General features: G+C 39.8%; 1 protein-coding gene across 1 annotated transcript in view; it reads right to left on the reverse strand.

The window, feature by feature from the left end:
* STK39 (serine/threonine kinase 39) overlaps nt 1-23,283 on the reverse strand; it is a 300,737-nt gene that overhangs the window by 157,968 nt on the left and 119,486 nt on the right. The window lies entirely within an intron of this gene.

The raw sequence follows: 23,283 nt of genomic DNA on the forward strand, positions 1-23,283 counted from the left end.
TCAGGGGACCCACTTCAGAAAATTCCCACAGTGTGATGTTATCTAATTGGCATAGGAAGAAAGGGCCTTGTGAAAGGCAGCCTGGGCTTGAAAGTCAATTTCAAATGCAAGCTCAGGTGGACAAGGTGCAGCTGTACACCCTGGAAAATTAAAGGGAAAATGTTAAATAAGCAAACACCATTTCTTAAAGAAGCTTATGTCCATAGGAAATACCAGTTGTGTCTTTTAGAAGGATTGCGTGCACATTTAATTGAGATTTTTAAAGCCAGAGTTTCAGGATTAACAACCAAAAGGGCGAGACCTTGTGTGAGAGATGACTCCAATTCTGGGAGAAATGAAATCGGCTGTGCCGTACTGAACGGCTATATTTATTCCAGAACTTCACTTTAGCACTGAAATTCAAGATAAGAACTCTGTGTTCCTTAAAGAACAATGAGGGTTTCATTTAAGGCAGGGTTACCTTGCAGTCCTAGTGCACAAACCCTGAAAACAGGAATACATTATGACTCCAAACATATATATTTTGAAATGGAGTCTCCCTCTGTCGCCAGGCTGGAGTGCAGTGGCGCAGTCTCAGCTCACTGCAACCTCTGCCTCCCGGATTCAAGTGATTCTCCTGCCTCAGCCTCCTGAGTAGCTGGGACTACAGGTGTGCACCACCACGCCAAGCTAATTGACTCCAATATGTTTTTAAAGTAATGATACTCAGTCAGGAGGCAAGATTGCATAATACTTAAAAACACTAGCTTTGGAGTCAGACTGCTTCTGTACAAATCCCTGCTCTAATACTTACCAGATGTGAGCCTCTGGATAAATTACTTACATTTTATGCACCTCAGTGTTCTCATCTGCAATTTTGAGATATAACAATACCTGCCTTCTAGGGATTCTGTGATGATTCAATGAAAAGATATCGATCAAGCACTTGGCGCAATCTTTGACTTAGTTTAAACTCAATAATTATTGTTATTACTCGTGTTACTGTTATGGCTACTATTCATACCTCTTCTCCTATTGGCTATATATACATATATTAAAACTAAAATTTAAAAGAATAGATTATGTACTATATTAGTTACATGCAGGGTAAAGCTTAAAATATAATCCAGGCTGGGCACAGTGGCTCATACCTATAATCCCAGCACTTTGGGAGGCCAAGGCAGGAGGATCGCTTGAGCTCAGTAGTTGGAGACCAGCCTGGGCAACACAGAGAAACCCTATCTCTACAAAATGTACCAAAAAATTAGCTGGGCGTGGTGGTGTGCATCTGTAGTCTCAGCTACTCTGGAGACTGAGGTGGAAGGGTGGTTTGGGCCCAGGAAGTCAAGGCTGCAGTGAGCCATGTTCACACCACTGCACTCCAGCCTGGGTTACAAAGTGAGAACCTGTCTCAAAGAAAAAACATTTATGTAGACATACATATATGTATACATACATACATATGTATGTATGTATATATGTGTATATATAGTATATGTATATAATCTAGAACTACATGGAATACATAATATAAAACTCATTCAAGCAAAACTTGTTAATCAAAAAATGTTTTGAAGATTGCTATTTTTATAACAGATTAGTCTCCTGGAGAAGGGTCGTTGCTTCATGTCACATAATTTTAAATTTAAAAAATCATCTCAGTTGGTTATTTTACAACATCTACTTAGCATTAATGGCACTGCTTACAAAATACTTCCTGCTTTTAAAATAATCATTAGTTAACTTCATAGCTATTAAATCGAAAGTCAGAAGGTGACTGCGATTTTATCCTCAGGTGTTATTCTCAAATATTCTCAACTTTGCTTTCTTCTAGTCCTAATTCCCATATGAATAATTTCACAACATGATGAATGGGTCTTATAAAAACCTTTAGTCTTGAATTAGAGGACTTTTCTGTAACACACCTTGATGCAGGGAAATACTTTGAAAGGTCTGGGGACCTGGAGTTTCCCAGAAGGATGTCTAACCTCACTTGTCACGTGCCTTCTTGAAAGAAGAAAATACCTGTCCTAAAAGATGTTAGGATAATTATATTTAGCACATGACAAGCACCATTTCTGTTTGTCATCCTCTGTAAAGCACTTAAATATGGAATTAGCTCAAATATCTGTTATCAGGGAATTGCCATCAAATAAAGGAAGTCTGGACTGACTCATTACTTGACCTTAAAAATATCATTTCACATCTATTTAACCTTGTAAGACACAGACCACACCATAAATAGCCAGCCTTTTCTCTGCTTCACAGGTACACTGAAGAGTAAAATGAAAATGCATGGGAATACGACCCAAACTCTGGGACATTATTGGAAAATTTACTCATTTTCACATTCCCTATTAATTCACCAAGTGGTAATAGCTACTGTAACACTGTTCATAGTGACTGTGTCCTCTGACAACACATGTGAAAAATGTTTATAGTGTCCTAAACTTTGGGTAAAGAGCTCAAGAATCACTCACTTTATAGAGACACCTGCTTTTGCATCATTACCGAGGAATCCAGTTAGTGATTCTCAACATGTATGGTCAAATCATTTCCAAGCCAACCAAATTTTAAATGTTCTCATCCTAATTCCAAAACAACTGTTTTCAAAAACCCTGGAAAAATTCTACTTACTACAGAATATGTATGACATTTTAAATTGTATACTGGAACAACAAGCTTTCTAAAATGTTTTCTGGGGTTATTAAGCCTAAATCATAACTGCTGTAATTGTGATTACCTCTACGTCAAGAGCACAGTTTGGGAGATGTCTTGACTCGATGGTATAACAACTTGTGACAAACTTTTGAAAAACTGCCTTTCTCCAGTGTTCCCTCACTGCAGGCAAGAAACAACATAGGCTGGGTACAGTGAGTGATGCCTGTAATCCCAGCACTTGGAGTGGGAAGATCGCTTGAGCCCAGGAGTTCAAGACCAGCCTGGGCAACATGGCGAAACTCTGTTTCTACAAAAAATACAAAAACTAGCCAGGCGTAGTGGCATGCACCTGTAGTCCTAGCTACCTGGGAGGCTGAGGTGGCAGGATCACTTGAGGCTGGGAGGTCAAGAGTACAGTGAGCCATGACTGCACCACTGCACTCCAGCCTGGGTGATGGAGCGAGACCCTGTCTCAAAATTTAAAAAAGAAAAGAAAAGAAAAAAAAAGAAACGATAGGGTACTTTTGCTAATGTTCCAGAATTTTACAGACTTGGAGTCCATAAAGGTCATTCCTCCCTTCAGCAGGCCTCTTGTTTGGTCTGTCATAGGTAAGAAATCTGGACTAAACTCACTAACCCTTCTCAATGAATCGATAAGCAATATTCACGCATATTTCAATTCATCTTGCCAACACCTCATTTCTATCATATCATCAGTTTAGAAGTGCATTTTGCACAGGAACACTATCTACTTTAATTCCAAGGGAAGTACAAACCATCACACTTCATGCTTTAAGAAAAAGATAACAAAAGCTAAATTTGCTGCACTGTAAATTTAGTGTACCAGGCACTAACTTAATCCTTGTGGAGTGTCCCATTTAATAGTCATAACAACTCAATGTGTAGGTACTGTTACCACCCTACTTTTCAGTTGAGGAAACTGAGCTTTGAAGAGGTTAGGTACCTTGCCCTTTGTTGAACCTCTACTGAACAGAGTGCCATGACTGGAACCTTGGAAGTCTGACTCTTCATGTTGCTGCGACGTAATATTCAATATATACAAACAACATACACTTATATATGTAAGTAATGAACTGGAACAATAACATCCAACTTAAAATATTGCTACATGGCACATACCCTAGCCTCAGTCATTACCATGAATTTTGTGTTTATCATTTACCTGCTTTTAAAAAATATTATCTCAAATGTATATCCTAAAATAGGACATCACTTAGTGTTATTTTTTAGCTTTACAAAAATAGTATCACTCTGACTACAGTCTTCTATAGTTTGCTCTTTTTCACTCAGTATTACATTTCTGAAAGTCATCTATGCTGTTCATTTTCACTGCTGTATGATACTCTAATGTGTGGATAGACAGCATTTACTCATTCTCATCTGGGCTATTTCCTTGAGTTTATATATTGTCGTTTTGAAAATTCTTGCAAATATCTGCTGGCATGGTGTGCAAAAGTTTCTCTGGGTATGGAATTCTCGAAGTGTAAAATTGTGGGGCTACAGGATATAGAAATACCTTTTACAGGAAGGTGCCACATTCTTGTCCAAATTGGTTGTGCCAGTTTTGCCAGTTTTCACTACTACCAGCTGTTATAAGAGATGTGACAAGTCTACATCCTGACCAAAATATGGTATTACCAGGCCTCTTAATTTTTGCTGATTAGGGGTAAAATGGAACATGTTTTCTGATATACATTTTCTTAAATACTAATGATGCTGCACATCCTTTGATATAATCCTGAGCCATTCATATTTCTTCCTCAGGGAAGTACCTGTTTTTTGTGTGTTTATGCTCATTTTTCTACTGATTTGAAGAAGTTCTTTATTTCAGATGCCAATCATTTGTTCGCTGTATGTCTTAAAAATGTCTTTTCCCAGTTTGAGGTTTGTCTTTCTATTACATTAACGGTATCCTCTGATGAACAGTTGTCCTTAATTTCAATGCGGGTCACTTTAAAAGTCTTTTCTTTTACAGATAGACCCTTTGACTCTTATTTAAAAAAACCTGAGCTCCAAAGCAATAGGTTTTCTTTATCTAAACGATTTAAAGTTTTGCCTGTTACATTAAGTTTCTAATCTGTTAGGAATGAAGTTATATGTATGTATGGTGTGAGATTAAAATATTTATTTATTTTTGTTTATTTATTTTTGAAGACAAGGTCTTGCTCTGTCACCCAGGCTGCAGTGTAGTGGTACAATCAGATCTTACTGTAACCTAAAACTCCTGAGCTCAAGCAATCCTCCTGCCTCAGCCTTCCCAGTAGCTAGGACCATAAGGACATGTCACCATGCCTGGCTAACTTTTTATTTTTATTTTTTGTAGAGATGGGGTCTCGCTATGTTGCCCAGGGTAGTTTCAAACTCCTGGCCTCAAGAGATCCTCCTGCCTTAGCCTCCCAAAGTGCTAGGACTAAAGGCATGAGTCACTGTGCCTTGCCAATAATTATTTTTCATATAGATGTATATCTCATCCCGGAACTATTACTTAACAGAATAGTCCCTCCTTTATTCCACACAGATCTATAATACATCCCTGTCATACATCAAGTTTTCCTTATACCTGAGGGTCTACTTCTGGGTTCTTTATTTGATTCCCTTTATCATTTGTCTATCCCTAATATCACAACGTTTTATTGAGTTACATTGTATATTCTTGAGCCTAAAATCTTCAAATAAATTTTAGAATCAGCTTGTTGAGTTTCTCAAAAATCTTTGTGGAAAGTCTAATTTGGAACAGCATTGACTCTATCAATCAATTTGGGGATAAATGGTGTCCTTCCTATATTGAGTCTTCTTATCCATGAGCAAAGTTTTTCTCTTATTTATTAGGTTTTCTTCAATGTCTTCAAATAAATTTTATACTTTTTCTGCCTAAAATTCTTATATACCTTTTGTTAGATTGATTTAATAAAAACTACAAATAATAAAAACCTGGTCTTACAGGACTACTCGTCTTTCTATTTTTTCACTTGTCTCAGTTTTGGTAAGTTATATTTTTCTTAAAATTTATCCATCTTGTCTAGACATTTGGCATACAGTAATTCATAGTTCATTACAGGGTTCTAAAAATCTCTGTTGAAGCTATAATTTATTTGTAATGTCCTTTTGGTTGTTGTTTGAAATTTCACTAATTTTTGTTCATACCTTTATCAACTTCTTTCCACTTTCTTCAGATTAACATTGTTCTTTTCTAATTCAAGTTAGATGTTTAGCTTGTTAATTTTCATTTTCCATCTTCCTGAAAGTTATTTTAATACAGGCCCATTAAATATAAATTTTCTCGGTTTTGTTAATCTGAAAATGTCTTTTCACTATCCTCAATCTTGAAAATTTTAACTTTTTCCCAATACTTTGAGGATATCAAGTTATTCCTCTGTTTTCAGCAACTGGTTGTTGCTACTCAGATACCTGCTGTCAGTCTACTTATTATTACCTGATAGGTGATCTGTTTTATTTCTCTAGCTGATTTTAGGATCTTCTCTTTACTTCTGTGCTGTTGATAAAATGACCCAACTTATTTTACTTCTCACATGTATACAGTGAGGGGAAAAATACTCTAAAACAAGCAAAATTCATTACAAATACAGCAATTTTCTCCTTCTAAATTCACAGAAGTTTGCAATATCAATTTGCATTCCACTTTTCAATTCCTCTGTACTTCCTAAGGCTCTTCGAAGCTTAAATGCGATACACAATGTAAGAGTTTTTGCTATTCTCAATTTCATAGAAAAAAACCTGCCCACCCTCCATCCAAATACTGATAAATATAAAAACCTCACTGGATCTTTATTGGAGGAAGCTTGAAACACATCTGGCCCAACCTCCCAGTATGGACAAAATAAGTCCCATCACAGTCATTTTACCTGACCTAGAACTACTCAGCAACTATTTTGGCATATACCATGCTAAGCATTGAAGAGCGAGGACCAATTAGGATGGTCCCTGCTCTTTGATTAACTTACAATCCATTAATTCTTATTTTTATCATCTAGTTTCAGCTTAAGCAACATTCAAAGAAAAAAAAAAACAAAACACTGAACCAGGAGCCAAAAGTGGAAATCCAGATCTTAGTCACCTATTAAAAATCCATTCAATCTCTACAGAACTCAGTATCTCCTCTCTACTCCAAGAGGACAGGTTCAGAGCAGTGGTCTTCACACTGGACTCTTGGGACTCCTAAGGTTCTTCAAAAACCCCTGATGTGGTTTGGCTCTGTGGCCCCACTCAAATCTCATCTTGAATTGTAATCTCCACGGGTCAGCGGAGGGGGCTGGTCGGGGGTGATTGGATCATGGGGGTGGTTTCCCCCATGCTGTTCTCATGACAGAGTTCTCACAAGATCTAGTTGTTTGATTAAGTGTGTAGCTCTTCTCCCTTCTCTCTCTCTCCTGCTGCCATGTAAGATGCGTCTTGCTTCCCCTTCACCTTCCACCATGAGTGTAAGTTTCCTGAGGCCTCCCCAGCCATGCGGAACTGTGAGTCAATTAAACCTCTTTTCTTTATAAATTACCCAGTCTCAGGTAGTTCCTTATAGCACAATGAAAACAAACTAATACAACCCCTATATTCAAAATTTTGAACTTCCAGTAAGATTTTTTTAATGGTTCACAGAATTTTAATATCAGCAGTTTGGACCATTGTTTTACAACCTTTGTCTACCTCATGGCGCACATAGAAAATGATATTTACACAGCATACTAGAATCAAATGATGAAGTGATTCACAGCAACTGGCCCCAGAATGTCATTCATCCCAGGCCTCATTCAGCTGCCCTGAGGGATCAGGGGATTACTCTCCTGGCTCACTATACCTACTCACCGTCCACCAGTGTGCTCTGGCCACTGGGTGGGAAGCTCTGGTTGAAAGGACAAATAGGGTATCTTCCATTTCTAGAGGTCCTTTATGATTGCAGTTCCAGTCTATTTCATCTTTGCCCGGCTTCCATGATTAGAAACTCTCCTATAAAATGAGCCCTAAACTGTTTCCCCAGCCCTCTTCTCCACTGTCTAAACAGAAACTCTCCACACCATTCTATGTCCGTACCAGGATATGTCAAAGGCTCATTCATCCATCTTGCCTCCTGCACAAGCTAGAATGTCACATCCCCCCCTCTATTATACATCAAAGAAAGGAGCATAATGTCGATGGTAAATGAGTGCCACATTAATAATGCTAGTAAAGTCGGAGCTCTCTGGAGACAGATATGCCCACTTTAATAATGAATATAGAACTATCAGACAATACCAAAAGAGGCCATGGTTTAAGAAGATAAATATTGCAGCTCTGTTTCACATAGTGTAACACAGCGAAGACACATGGAATATCACCAGATAAGATACATATTACATGCAATAACTAGGAAGGGCTGCTCCAGTGACATTCAGAGTGAAAAAAGAGAATTATAAATGACAGTGAGGTGGGCCGGTGGGCAAAGAGAGGAAAGTAGCTTGTGAAATATAGGCATTTTTGTTAAAGATATATAATCATATGGCAGGACTACCAAATTTTTCTTTTTGTAAAGTGAACTCAGCAATATGGCTTCCTCTCCAACAGGCAGACAAAACAAAGAGGCTGTCTCAGTCACTCGCACCACTCTCACTTGGCTTGCTTATTAAAATTCAGAGTCCTGAATCCTGTCCCCAGATCTACAGAATGTGAATCTCTGGTTAAAGAGCCCAGGTATCTCACAGTAAGTCTCACAACCACTGAACTAGGCATGAAGCTTCTGTCAGAAAAAGGGGAACAAGCAAATATCTCTTGATAAGGTAAAGAGAAAAGCAGGAAAGACCCCATAGAAATAACATATCACAGAAAACTTCAGAGGAAGATGAGCTGATTCAGATGTCATTTATTAACGAAAATGTTTACTTTGTTGAAACAGATGCATTCATTGTAACTGTTTAAAAAATACACTCAATAGGCTAACTTTCTAATTTCAACTTAAAAATTCATCAGTAAATTAAGAAATCAGAAATCATACAATTAAAACAAAAATAAATGGTAGAGTTCCAAGTAAGCTTCAGTAATTCACAGTCCTTAAGGAAACTGCTAGGACTGTGTATGTTGGCAGAAGAGCAAGAACAGTTTTATCTAAAGCACAAGGTTGTAGCTGTTGGGTTATTGTGCTCTACAGAGACAGGAAGGAAGAACGAAAGAGCAGGATGAAATTCACTAACCTTAGACAATAATTTCCTTAAGAAAATAAAAGACAATACTCACATGACATTTAAATACTTCCTTATGCTCACTTGTATAATACACAACTCCTTCCTTACAAAATGTTCCCTGACGCACAATGAGGGAAGGGAGAAGAAGGCAAAAAAAGCATTCTTAGAATCTCTTGTTATAATCTGCATAAGTGTTTTATATAAACTGTCACATTTCAACTTCATAAAAACCCTTGGAGGTTGGGAAGGTGGGGAAATCGAGGCTCAGAGAAGCCATGTGATTATATGAGGTTCAAAACCAGCCCAGGGCCAGTGAGGCTGTAATCTCAAGGTTATATGTTCTTTTTAAAAACAATGCAATGATTCAGGAAAGAAGAAAAATAGGGTTCTCAACTCTAAAAGTTATGAATGGTTAAGATCATAGGATTATGGAAACTGCAGTGCTATCCTTGAGTGTAGGCACCGGTCATGACCAACACTTGGCACCGCATGAATGACTGACATCAGACCTCATAACAAGCATCTACAACCAGAAGCCAGGGGATGATGAAAACGGCGTGGTCTTACTTTCAGGGAGGCAGCTGGTTTATCACTTGTTTGTTCTGGACAGAAGAGATTACAGTGACAGAGTAATGGGCAAAACACCTCGTAACGCTGCACACTCGGTCTGTGTCCAAGAACAGACTGCAGAACAAAACGGCTTCAATACGTTTTACTACCAACGGCTCTCTCCTAACTAACTTTAATGGCCCCAAGAGTTCAGGAACCTAAGCTGGGATCTACATAATAGGCTCTAGGTCAATTAGCCTGAAGTACCTGGTATAATCTAATCTCTCCTAAAGTACTGAAAGTCTCAAGGTTGCAGAACCGCCAGAAGATCTGGAATTCTCTCTACGAAACAGCTAACTGTAGATCTAGGAAAAAAATGAAATAAAGTAAGGGTTCATGGATAACATTTCAATGCCAAAAATAAATAATATTAAATACCATATGCTAGGCACTGAATTAAGCATATATAAGCATGCACCCATGTGCATGGGTGTATACATAAGTAATACATTATTCTACAGATGAGGGACCTGAGACTCAGGCTGGGATGTGAAATATAACACCTCCCACTGTAAACATCTGTAAGGTGATATGTGTCAATAATTATAAACCATATACTCTTTGACCAAGAAATCCTGTTTCTAGGAAATAGACTAACAAAATAGGTAACATCTATGTAATAATGCAAGTACAATGATGTTCATCCCAGTGTGGTTAACAATTTTAAAATTGGCAACAATTTAGTATTTATCAAGAAAAAATTGATTCTTAATTATAGTCATTCTTGCAGAATTTCATGCAGCCATTTGATTACGCTAATCTATGTTTGTTGACACAAAAAGATGTCAAAAGGTATTATATCTTAAATGAAATTGCAGGTAGATTGCAGGACAATAAATATGGCATGATTCCAACTTTGTTTTCTGGAGAAATGACTCTTTGAGCTGAAACTGAGGTCTGCTCAGGATGAGAAGAGCTGACACTTCCAGGGGGAAGAGCAGCATGGACAAGGGCTATGGGCAAGTGAACAATAGAGAACTGAGGGTGGAGAATGCAAGACAAGGCTGAAGAGCGAAGAAGGGACTAGACCATGCCAAGCACCGGAACCCCGGTTAAAGATTTTAGTTTTCACCCAAGAAGAACAAGAAGCCACTGAACAGTCTCCATGTCACAGACAAGGCACTGGGGAGCTCAGCTGCCATTCAAGGTTACCCCATGAGTGGGTGGTACAGCCAGGGCTGCCTGGAGTCTGTCTCAAGAGCCAAAGCTTGGTCTTAACCTTCAAGCATAGATTTTTATGGTCCCAGCTTCCTGACCAAGAGCTACTCCTGAGCCTTTCTCTCCTTTATCTGCCTCTCACAGCTTTCCACAACGTCACAGAGAAAGCCCACCCCCCACCCCAAACAACTTCAACTGGCCTTTTCAATCTGGGTTAAATTAAAGGCTACTGTTTGCATTTCCCAGCTCTATGATTGCTGTGAAAGTTGTACAAGGGCGCCTTTATTTTGTATATGTCTATATGTGAAGAACAAAATTAAAAGTCATTAGACACTCTTCTAAATCGGTATTTGAATGTGTCAGAAGTAATTCAATGGAAAGCTTAGAAAATTCTATATCAAAGTGCAACCTTAATCGAGTCCCTTGAATTTTAATTTGTTTTAGAACTACTGGATTTCAAAGTAAAAAAATAAATTATTAAAAACAAGATATTTCTGGCCTTTTAAAATAAATAGAGCCCTGAATCTTTGTTAAGTCAATCAAGTTTGATTAGCCTAAAACAAGCGGACTCCAGACCCCCAACAATGATGTCTCAAACATATGTACCACACCCCCTGCTGGCCTCTCCACATTCCCCGTGATTGAATGACCACAACCTAAGAGGCCAGGGCAGAGGGGCAAACATTTGCCTTCCTCCCACAGATGATAGAACCCTTCCTTTCCCCGTGATGCATAAAAGTTCCATTACTTTCCATTTCCTTCACCTTCCCTACTCCAAAACATCTTACTCATTTTAAAGACTTGCAGGATCATGATATGAAAAGTTTAAATTATTTCTCCTAAGTGAGGAGATAAGCAAGAGGTAATCCAAAAGTGGAGCGTACTAAGACCTAATTTAAAGCTATTTTTGGAATATCTTCCTAATTAAATGCAGCTTCAGGTAACAGGAAAACGTATGTGCATCCTGGCTCAGAGAAGAAAATGATAATAGCCAATATATGCTGGGTGGTAGGGACTACATTTTTGTTGTCAAATAATACAAAGTGCATAATTCATAATTATTACCTAATAAAATCTAACCATTCTATTCTATGATCATGTGACAAAGGTGAATCAAGTTAATGGCTCACTCAAGACTCTCAACAAGTTGGTGCTAACAAAGTTGATTTTAAATTTAGGGTCAGCTAAACCCCGAGTCCCAGACTTCAAATACAAGAATACAGCACCAGCTGAAAAATATCTTAACTATTCTTCTTTAAAACTAAAAGCAGATTTCCTCTATCTCCCCTTGCACTCTCACACCAGCTCCCATGAAGGCGATCCTCATCACCATCTTGCTTGCTAAACTTCAATTTGAAAAATAGTTACTAATTGACCAAAATACTATGTTGGGTACTGAGAACACAGAGATAAAAGGACACCATCCGTGCTCCACAAGAATTGATAGTAGGCTGCAGAAGGTAAAACTAGCAGAAAGTAAGCTATAAATGACACCAAGTGCAACAACATATTTAAGCTCAAGGTAAGGAGTAGTACAGAGAACAGACTGATGAACCTCCTGGGATGCTGGGAGGGTAGTATCAGAAAGCTTCACAGAAAAGGTGCTAGGCTGGGAGAGATACAAGTGTAGGGAGAGGACTTCAAGGTGCATGTGGGGATTTCAGGAGTGTACTGGTAGAAAAGTACCATTACCAAACACACCTAATTTGGTAAAGATGTGTTGAAGGCCGAGGTGGCCCATGGCTGAGGGAAAGCCTGGAGACATAGATCATGGGACCCTGGAGTGATCCCTTACCTCCAAGTGATGTGCACCTCATCTTATAAGTGGCGGGAACTTGTATCTTATCGTATTAATGACAAGAAGCCATTGAGCTTTCAATCAGGGAGAAAAGACAATACAACCATAGTAGAGTTTTGACAAGATCAAAAGGGCATTTACTGATAACATTTTATATTAGTTTTTCTGCAACTCTAGCCAAATTCTTTTCCTTTCGGAAGAAAGGAAAGAAATGGTACGCTAGGATTAGAGGGAGCTGAGAGGCTGAATAAAGGCCACCTACCTTAGGGAAGGTCAGCACCTAGTAGGTTACCAGGATGCTCGGGGAGCACTGCATGGACAGGTGGAGGAGGAGGAGGAGGCAGTCGGGAGCTTCTCTCAGCACATAACACGCCACTTCAGTTCCAGAAAAGCTAGCTCATGCACACAAGCTTTTGGGAAAAGTTAGCAAATTTCCCAAAGGCAAAAAGGAAGCACATAATATGTTTGAAGACTATCCAGACCTCACAAATCTAACTGGATGTGATTTCCAGTAACAATTAGTTTTCTACAAACTAAATTTGCAGAAACAGTATCTCTTACAATAATTTCAGAGTATGTGTCATTATCTCTAAATATCCAAAACTGGACCTCCAAGCCTGTGAAAGTTTACACAGCTCACTGTCTTTTAAGATCAATCTAAAAATAAAGACATTCTCCCTAAATGGGGATCAGCAAATTACAATTGCCAGAGTGGATCCTTTCAGCTCCCAGTCAAACGCAACCAGAAAGGAGTCACTTTCCCAGAACATATGCTTTCAAAAAAAAAAAAAAACTCAATTCACCAAATGAATTGAAAGTAATTCTGTAAGATGCTTTTCCCCCTTGCTCTTTCCTCTACCCTCACCTCTGCCTAATTCACCCCCAGCGCGAACACCAGTCAAGCCACAGACACAGAGCAAAAGGAAAAAATCTATGGCTGCAAGGCTTTTTACAGACTGGTAAGCAATTCCTGTCCAGATTCTTAGTCAATGAACTGTTCTAATAGCACCCCCTAGTGACCAAAAGCTCTTTTCTGACCAAAGGAACTCTCGGTTCTCAGATAACTAAAAAGCAATGCATTTAAAATAAAAGAGCAGTGAAAACATCAATGAGCTCACACTCTGTGTACGCCTGTCCCTGTAACAGCCCCAGTGAAATCAGTAACTTTAACCTCTCTGGCCTACTGTTCTCTCAGCTCTAAAACAGGAAAAATAATATCCTCAACCACCCTTGCCCTCCTCCCTGTGAGTAGGTCAGTTCCTCAATGAGATTTATTCCCAAGGCACATGGTTGGTTTTAAGAGAGAGGATGGGAAAAGGAAACACAAAGTGGGGAGAGGACTTGTGCACTCAGGCCTATGTGGATCACCAGGAGTATTTTATATTAAACCCATAATATGCACAGTAACTGCAGAAGCTGGTCCACTTCTCCTTCACTGTTATTATTGTACATGTTGACTCTCCTCTACCCGTATTTACCAAGCTCTAAGGAGAACTGCAGAAACCAAAGAATTTTCTAAAAATAGCTTGAGACCACAAAATACTGGAAGCTCTCCAATCCCATCTTCAAAATTGAGATGTTTGTTTCTGACATGAATTATGTAAAATGCAAATGGTAGATTGCTTTGATTTGCTAATAGAAAATGTAACTTAAAAATAGTAATAGTGAAAAGTCGTTAAACCATCACCCTTCAATCTCCTGCCCAGTAAAGTAACACCCCAACTGACTAAGGTGTCTCGTGTTCATGGCTCAGTAGGGACCTAACACCCCTTTGATCCCTCAACTCCAAGTCTGAGACCTTCCACAAAGCCAAAACTTTTGCTCAGTTAGCGTTCCACAATGGCACAGACTTAAAACCCATTGCTGCCCTCTACTGGGGAAACTTGGAACAAGACTAACATCATTCCATCAAGCATTTGAAATCACTCTCTCTTCTCTGCTTTAATGACAATGCATAACCTTCGATATTTTATAAGTTAATTATAAGATTCCAGGAGGGGAAAAAAGCAGTCCTGTAGAAACTCAGGGTAATTTTCCCTCTTTATCGACTAAAAGAAGAAACTAAATGGTTAACAAACTGGGATACTGGCTTTGGACTCTGTTAGGACATGATGATGCAGTTGGCCTTGGTTAAGGCTCCACCTTCTTAGGCCTTAATTTTCAGGCCTGTACACAGAAGCACGGCAAACCAGGAGATATTTATGGTTCTTCTCAATTTTAAAATCCTGTAACCCTTTAGGGATAGCTTAACTCACTTTTAATAGATGGTTTTTCCTTTTCTGTTGATATTTCAAAGTATTTATAGCTTTTTAAAAATCATTCTTAATAGTCTAACGTATCTTATCCTCTGGCCTAACCTATTTAACATATCTTATACTCAGAACTTTACTGATTGTTGTATGGCTGCGTAATTGAGATAAATGTGAAGTGAGCATCTAGCAGGATGCATAAAGGTGCACAATAAATATCATTTTTCTCTCTTCCCCCTTCACATGTCCCCCATCTACCAGCTTCATGACCTTTCCCATAGCTGTAGCACAGATGCTATGCCCACATACCAAAGCGCTTATTCTCTTATTACTCTTTGAGTTTTGCATGTCTTGTGACGTTTGTGCCTTCTTCACAGAAAGGTGAGTTTCGCTGGCTGTGCTATGTCCTTGTATCACGTGCACTTGAGTGCCCACTACTGGTAGCAGTGGTTGTAATGGAAACAGCTGTTCTAGCAGCAGCAGAAATGGGAACAGCAGCAGGGGTGCCCACAGCTGTGGCAGCATTCATAAATGTTACAAAAACAATCTTGACTATAATAACTATAGTAATAAAAGCAATATATGTGATTATAAAAAAATTTTGCTATAACCTGTGCCACTTATTATTTTGTCCCAACCACTATTATATTATGTATTACCTAATTTAGTCCTCCCAAACATAGCTATTATTACCTTTGCCACTTCATGAGTGAGAAGCTGAGCTTCTGACAGTATCTAACAACTGTTGATGCTAACCAAACTCTCACTAGCCATCTCTCTCCCCAACAGAATCTCCAAAGCCTTTTTGTCACCTCCTTCCCTCTACACTTGCTAGAACCCTGGCAAACTTCCCAGATTCCTGCAATGATGCCTGCAGCATCTCCTAGTGCCTGTGAATGGCACAGACATCCTCCTCACACAATTTAAATGGTGGCCGACTCACTCTGAGACTGACAAATGCGCTCCCATTTTCCTGTGTACGCCATTTAACTCTGCCTACCTTCTCCATCTAAATTTCCTTCCTGTCCTCTCCGTTCTCTTCTTCTTCATTCTGAGGTATGATTTGGCGGAAAGAGCATAGATTGAGAATAAGAACTGGAATTCACTCCTGCTTATTGGCCATGTGACTTTGGGCAGGTCCTTTTCACCTCTCACACTTCCATCTGTAAAGCGTGACAGTAACACCTGCTCTACCTGTCTTCAAGAACAATTGTTTGGGACAAATATGGAAGCATATATGAAAGTGATCTGAAAGCTGTGAAAGAATACTGGCTGTGTTTGTATTTAATTCTCACTACTCTTAGGCTCTTCACACACACATACGCCTTCTCAGGGCAGGGAGGGTTTGCTGTAGTGAAAGAAAGCCCTGGTTCTCACCCATTGCCAGCACTTTGATGGATCAGAAAAGAAAACATGAAGACAGGTGAATAGGCAATGGCAATGAACTAACTACTGTAATTATTTTCCTTCTTTCTGTAGGCCATAGGCTTTTCCTCCATTTCACCCAAAGCAACGGCAATGCAGAAACAACCTTCAATACCCATCTGCACCCCACCCCACCTATAGGACACTCTCTTCACTCCTGATTTCACTACATACTTCTAAAATGTCCAGTCTTCCGTAGCCACAATAATCATTCTCCTTATTTACATGACAATCACATTGCCACTGTTGACTGAGCACCGGCTACATGTCAAACACAGCACCAGACATCCTGCACAGACCATCTCTCATCCTCATGGCAACATAATGTAAGTATTGTCAGCTCTGCCTTACAGGTTATGCTCAGAGAGATTAGGCAGCTCACTCAACAAAAGATACAGATACAGCTCTTGCTGTTTCCAGACCAGGCATAGAGACTGGGGCAGCAGGTGCACCTCCACTTCCTGCCTAAATCTGCTAGCAAAGTGGTTTGTATTGTTTTGGTTTTTGTAAAATTTTTATTTTAGTTTCAGGGGCACATGTGCAGGTTTGTTTTACAGGTAAATTACGTGTTGTGGGGGTTTGGTGTACAGAATATTTCATCACCAAGGTAATAAGTGTGGTGCCCAGTAAGTTGTTTTTCGATTCTCACCCTCCTGCTATCCTCCACCCTCAAGGAGGCCCTCATGTCTATTGTTCCCTTCTTTGTGTTCATGTTTACTCAGTGCTTAGTTCCTACTTGTAAGTGAGAACATGCGGCATTTGGTTTTCTGTTCCTGTGCTAGTTTGTTTAGGATAATGGTCTCCAACTCCATCCATGTTGCTGCAAAAGACATGATCTTGTTCTTTTTTATGGCTGTGTAGTATTCCATAGTGTATATGTACCACATTTTCTTTATCCAGTCTACTGTCATTTTGGGTTTGATTTTGTTAGAGATAGGGTCTTGCTCTGTTACCCAGGCTGTAGTACAGTGGTGTGATCATGGCTTACTGCAATTTCAACCTCCCGGGCTCAATGAATCCTCCCACCTCAGCCTCCTTGTAACTGGAACCACAGGCACACACCACCATACCCAGCTAAATTTTTTTTTGTAGAGACAGAATCTTGCCATGTTGCACAGGCTGGTGTTAAACTCCTGGGTTCTAGCAGTCCTCCCATTTCAGCCTCCCTAAGTGCTGGGATTACAAGTGTGAGCCACCACACCCAGCCAACAAGGTGTTTTTATACACAAAATTTCTATCATTCTATTAATAAAATTCCTCATTAATAGCCTATGAATGTACAGCCATGACATAAAGTATAAATGTTTCCTTGAAAAAAGATTAATGATTCAATACAGTAAATATATTCACTTTATCTTTTAATGTTTAATGTAATCAGTGAATGTAAATAAATCCATCCTATTAAGAAGTAATACTTGTGTTTACAATAAAGAAACTGGCAGATCCCACCTCATGCATATAATCAAAGTGAATGTCACCAGTAAAGGAATAAATCAATACCATGTGCCTCTTAAATATGATACACTGAGAAGAACCCAACATCACTTCCGAGGTATGTCTATCAAAGAGTGCATAAACTGAATCTGATCATTCAGAAATATCACACAGACCTAAACGGAGGGACATTCTATAAAATAACTGGCCTATACTCTTCAAAGGAGTCACAGTTGGGAAAAGAAACACTGTTCTAGATTAAAAGAGACTACAGGAGATGTAACAACTCAATAATTCTGAACTGAATCCTGGACCAGATACATGACATGAATGGGAAAATTGGCAAATGTAGCAAAATTCAAATAAGATCTAAAAAATAGTATTATATCAATGTTCTTTTCCTAATTTTGAAAACTGTACTGTTGTTAGGTAAGAGAGTATCCTTGTTTTTAGGAAATATACAGTGAAGTATATTTAGAGGTAAAGGGCATTCTGTCTGCAACCTACTATGGAATGTTTCAAAATAAAGAGTAAGAGAAAACACATACAAAAATTCTTGGCACTATTTTTCTAACTTTTTTGTAAGTCTGAAATTATTTCATAATAAAAAGTAAAAACAGGCCAGGCACCAATGGCTCATGCCTGTAATCCCAGCACTTTTGGAGGCCCAGGTCAGAGGATCACTTAAGGTCAGGAGTTCAAGACAGCCTGGCCAACATGGTGAAATCCCGTCTCTTCTAAAAATACAAAAATTAGCCGGGCATGGTGGCGGGCACCTGTAATCCCAGCTACTCAGGAGGCTGAGGCAGGAGAATCGCTTGAACCTGGGAAGTGGAGGTTGCAGTGAGCCGAGATCATGCCATTGCACTTCATCCAGCCTGGGCAAAACAGCGAGATTCCATCTCAAAAAAAAAAAAAAAGGTAAAAACAAACAGGACAAGTTCTCAACGCTTGTAAGTATTAAATAAATGTGAATTGAAATATTCCTACCCACTGATTCCTAAGCATATCGGTGGATCCAATGGGGCCAAGGGCCTTGGGGCCCTGGCATGAAACCAGTCTTATAGCCTAATATTAGAAATTCTGGGACCCAAAAATAACATCCCAGTCTTTCCACTTCATAGTGGTTCTACCCAAAGACAGCAGTGATGTGATACCCTTTACCTCCTTCTGATAATGACTAAACATTGTACTGTTTAGTTAATTGCTTACTTAATTTCATGATTAAGAAAGTTCAAGCAATAATCCTCCCGTAAATCTACTTCCAGTGAAAACACAGGCAACCATAAGAAGGGAAAGAACTGCCTATTACATTTTTCCTCCTCATTCCATCCTATGGCCAATATGTTTTTTGGCTGAGCAGTGAGCATTCAGACATTTGCATAGCTACGAGCCCCTTGCCCTCTGTCCTGCCATATGTGGGTTTTATTTTTTATTTTTATTTTTTTGAGATGGAGTCTCGATCTGTCACCCAGGATAGAGTGCAGTGTCACAATCCTGGCTCACTGCAACCTCTGCCTCCTGGGTTCAAATGATTCTCCTGCTCAGCCTCCCGAGTAGCTGGGATTACAGGCAAGTGTCACCATGCCTGGCTAATTTTGTATTTTTAGTAGAGACAGGGTTTCGCCATGTTAGCCAGGCTGGTCTTGAACTCCTGACCCCAAGTGATCCTCCCGCCTCGGCCTCCCAAAGTGCTGGGATTACAGGTGTGAGCCACTGCGCCCAACCCATATGTTGGTTTTAGAAAGCCACAGAAAGCATACGCATATGAGTGTGAGTGTGATGCCTCAAGTATGTTATCACTAACATAAAACTTAGACATCAGCTGGCTCTGAGGGTTAAATGTTCCTGTAGAAGATGCACACAGATTATGAGACCATCATTCTCAGCAAACTAACACAGGAACAGAAAACCAAACACTGCATGTTCTCACTCATTAGTGAGAGTTAAACAATGAGAACACATGGACACAGGGAGGGGAACATCGCATACTGGGGCCTGTAGGGGGGTGGGGGACTAGGGAAGGGATAGCATTAGGAGAAATACCTAATGTAGATGATGGGTTGATGGGTGCAGCAAACCACCATGGCATGTGTATACCTATGTAACAAACCTGCACATTCTGCACATGTATCCCAGAACTTAAAGTATAATAATAAAACAAAAGAGTTGACATGAAACATGGGTAAAAATAGCAAGATACTGTCTTTAATTCAAAGAAAAGGATATAATAATAAATAACTGATTTTGATAATCCAAAAAAAAAAAAAGAAGATGCACACAGCCCTAAGCATCTACATTCAATTTTAACTGAACCATTGACTCCCTTCCCCACCTAGTGAATTCAGTACAGTAAAAGATGGAACACCACATGGTTAAGCTTTCAAACCCCAAGAGATGGCTGGAGACAGGCCCCTCAGAAAGTCACAGGAGAGGCAGCGATGGCTACAAAGCCTTTTATTCTCATGCACAAAGATAGTGAAAACTTGAAAAAAAAGTTATACAGCTGCACTTAGCTCTGTTCTCATGGGTCATTACTAGCATGTTCTCATTTAGAATATACAGAGTGTCTTGAGGTCCAGGAACATCCAATCTTATATTACCCTTCACCACATGCCTGGGCCCCTCAGACTAGAGCCAAAGAAAATCAAGATGATCCCTAAACAACACCGTCAGCAAAAGAACCCAGAAAGGACCAAATATTCTGCCTGTAGGAAGAAAATAAATATCCTCAGTTTCTACAATTACCACACACACCAAAAAAATTGTTTTGCATACTAAATTACCAAAGAGGCCACATCGATCTTCTTCCATTTTCTATTTTTTTGTGTGTGATTTAGAGGAGTCAATCCGGATGAAGACAAGATCACCTACCCTCGTGGAATTATGTGGCTCCCAACAAAAACATCACATTTTGGCCAAACATGAGTATGATGGGCCTCTGCTTCTCTCCCGCTAAAGGGTAGCACTGGTGGGCTCCACGGGGCTTTCTAAGAATAGCCACAATACCAGCCCCTCTTCTTCTTTAAATATGAAAATTGTTCATATTAAAGAAAAATGCACATTGAAAATTATCTCTTAATGTTGGTGAGCAGAAGAGAAGAGAAGAGAATGCTGTTTATGACAGCAAATTTCTAATCTACATGGTTGCCTCCATGCCCAAGAGCCCTGCCCACAGGCCCAGGTATCATTTAAACACTCATGTATCAATGGACTGTCTGTTTCTCTTTGAAAAACAGCAAACTGATAAGACAAAAATCAATGGATCAACATCAACGAGTAGCCTCTGAGGAGCAATCGATACCACAGAAGCCAGAGCAAGATCAATTGGGAGGCGCCATAGTGAACAGGAGAATGGCTGAGATCTCAATCAAGACAGTCTAAGAACAAATAAATTAACGACTCCCCTGAACCAATTCTTAAACAGAAGTTACTTAAACACTGGAACAACCTAAGACAAGCAGAGAATCCTACAATAAACGTTTTCATTTCATTGCACAGGGTGATCAAAATAACATTTACTTTCCAGCAGCCATGTCTGCACGAAGTTTCCCATAAGGATGATCATGGTTGTTTATCAGAATCACAAGCCAGAGCGGGGCTTGCGGGGAGACTACCCACTGTTAACAGGAATCCTAGGAACACGTGTATGCCAAGCATTCTGGGGGTTCAAATGAGTGGAAAACAGTTTCAAAGGGCTTTTCCTTGGCATGTGATCATTCGGTCAGTAAACATTTGTGGGCACTTACTATGAATGAGAAATGCACCATGATCGATGCTGTCCTGGGCAGAGTATGCCAAAGAACCTACAGGTGAGGGGTGGAGTGTAGCTGATAACCCAATTGCTCATTAAAATTAGAATTATGATCGGAAAACAGCCAATATTATGAAACTAGAGAGCCAGGACAACATCCAAACAGGCCACTCTCTTTTCTCCAGGATGCTTAAAGAACTAATTTGCATTCTGCCTTCACTCCTATGTGACACTGAGCTGTGCGGCCACCTTGCATTTGAAGGGATGGATGATAGAACAAGACCTGAGGTTCATCTAAAAGCAAAGAGCAAGTAAATGGCAGAAGACGTGGTTGAACAATCACATCTCACAAAACTCTAGTTGCTTATCGTTTAAGATAGATGCAAACTGGGGTTTGGAAAGCACAGCACACTAATATGTAATAAGTTTTTTGTTGTTGTTTGTTGTTGTTGTTGTTGAGACAGGGTCTTGCTCTGCCGCTAGGCTGGAGTGCAGTGGCACAATCTCGGCTCACTGCAACCTCCGACTCCCTGGTTCAAGCGATTCTCCTGCCTCAGCCTCCCAAGTAGCTGGGACTACAGGCGCCTACCACCACACCAAGCTGATTTTTGTATTTTTAGTAGAGATGGGGTTTCACACCATGTTGGCCAGAATGGTCTCGATCTCCTGACCTTGTGATTCACCTGCCTCGGCCTCCCAAAGTGCTGGGATTATAGGTGTGAGCCACCACACCTGGCCAAGTAATTTTTTTCTTCAAAGAAATGAAGTTTACAGCCTGAACAGATTCTTCATTTTTTCAGATTTCAAAAAGCTCCAAAGGAAAGTATGGGTTACACAGTGGGAACCACAGATGGTTCAGTTTGGCTGGAGGTTAGAATATAAGACTGGAAGTTGAAATAGTGCCATAAATTCGAGGCTAAGGATCTTGGTCTTTATTAGACAGGAACTATTTTTTAAATTTCTATTTTTTCATTTATTTGCTCTTCCGGTTGTTTTTGTTTAATTTTGGAAACCACTTTTGGGCAATTAAGTGATGTGACCAGAAAGTTAAATCTTGTTAGAAATGCCTAAGAAAGAATAGAAAGGAGGAATGGAGGGAGAACAGTTAGAAATTTATTGCAATTGTCCAGTTAAAAATAGTGGAGAAAAAGGTTTCAACCAAAATTGCAGAGGGAATCATAGGGAAGATGTGGAGAGTGGTTAGATGGGGAAGACAAGTTAGGGGAGGAGGGCTCACATATAGCCCCAGGGTTCTGAGGCTGGGGGGCTCGGAAAGAAATACAGAGCACAGGAAGTGCTCTGTATTAGGCTTGGGAGGGAAGGTGGGCCCTGTGGAGTCACTGTGATAGGGAGGCTGGCAGTTCTCTCAACAAGGAGCTGGAGTATAAGGCCAAAGCTGCAGAGAGAAAGCAGCCTGGAAAACACCTCTCAGGGACCAGATGACACTTCCAGCAAAAGAAGCATGGACCCAAAAATAAGAAAAAGAGAAAGTCCTTTGAGGACAGGTACTATACAAGCTAATGGCTTTCGAACAGCTTTCTCAACTCTGGCTGACATTTTAAATACTTGATCAAAAGACCCCACGCTAGACTCCAACACTCCTGGGAATCTCTCCAGGCATCTCTTTCAGTCTTCTGATTGATAAGAGTCCTCAAACTCTGGTGGCCTCAAACTGAAGCTTTAGCTTTTCTGTGCTTCCCCTTCACATATGCCACTCTGATGGACTGTCTGCTCAGTGCTCCCTGTCCCCTCAGAGACCAACTGGGCTCATATCTCCAAAGTCAACACATCAATCTTCCCCAACCACAGCCCAGAAACCAGCCCACCCCACAGAATTCTTCTGGTCCAGGAGAGAAGCTCAGATACCTTCACAGAGTGGGACATTTCTTAAAGTCCACTTGAAAATCTGTTTAAAACAATTCTAAAGCATCAGCTAATGCATTTTCTACAGAATATTTTAGAAAAGGCAGTATCTGGAATTTAATATTCAGTTATGTATACCTTGGCAAGATGAGATGCAATCCCTAA

This window comes from Pongo pygmaeus, chromosome 11 (genome assembly GCF_028885625.2).
Source record: "Pongo pygmaeus isolate AG05252 chromosome 11, NHGRI_mPonPyg2-v2.0_pri, whole genome shotgun sequence".
NCBI lineage: Eukaryota > Metazoa > Chordata > Mammalia > Primates > Hominidae > Pongo > Pongo pygmaeus.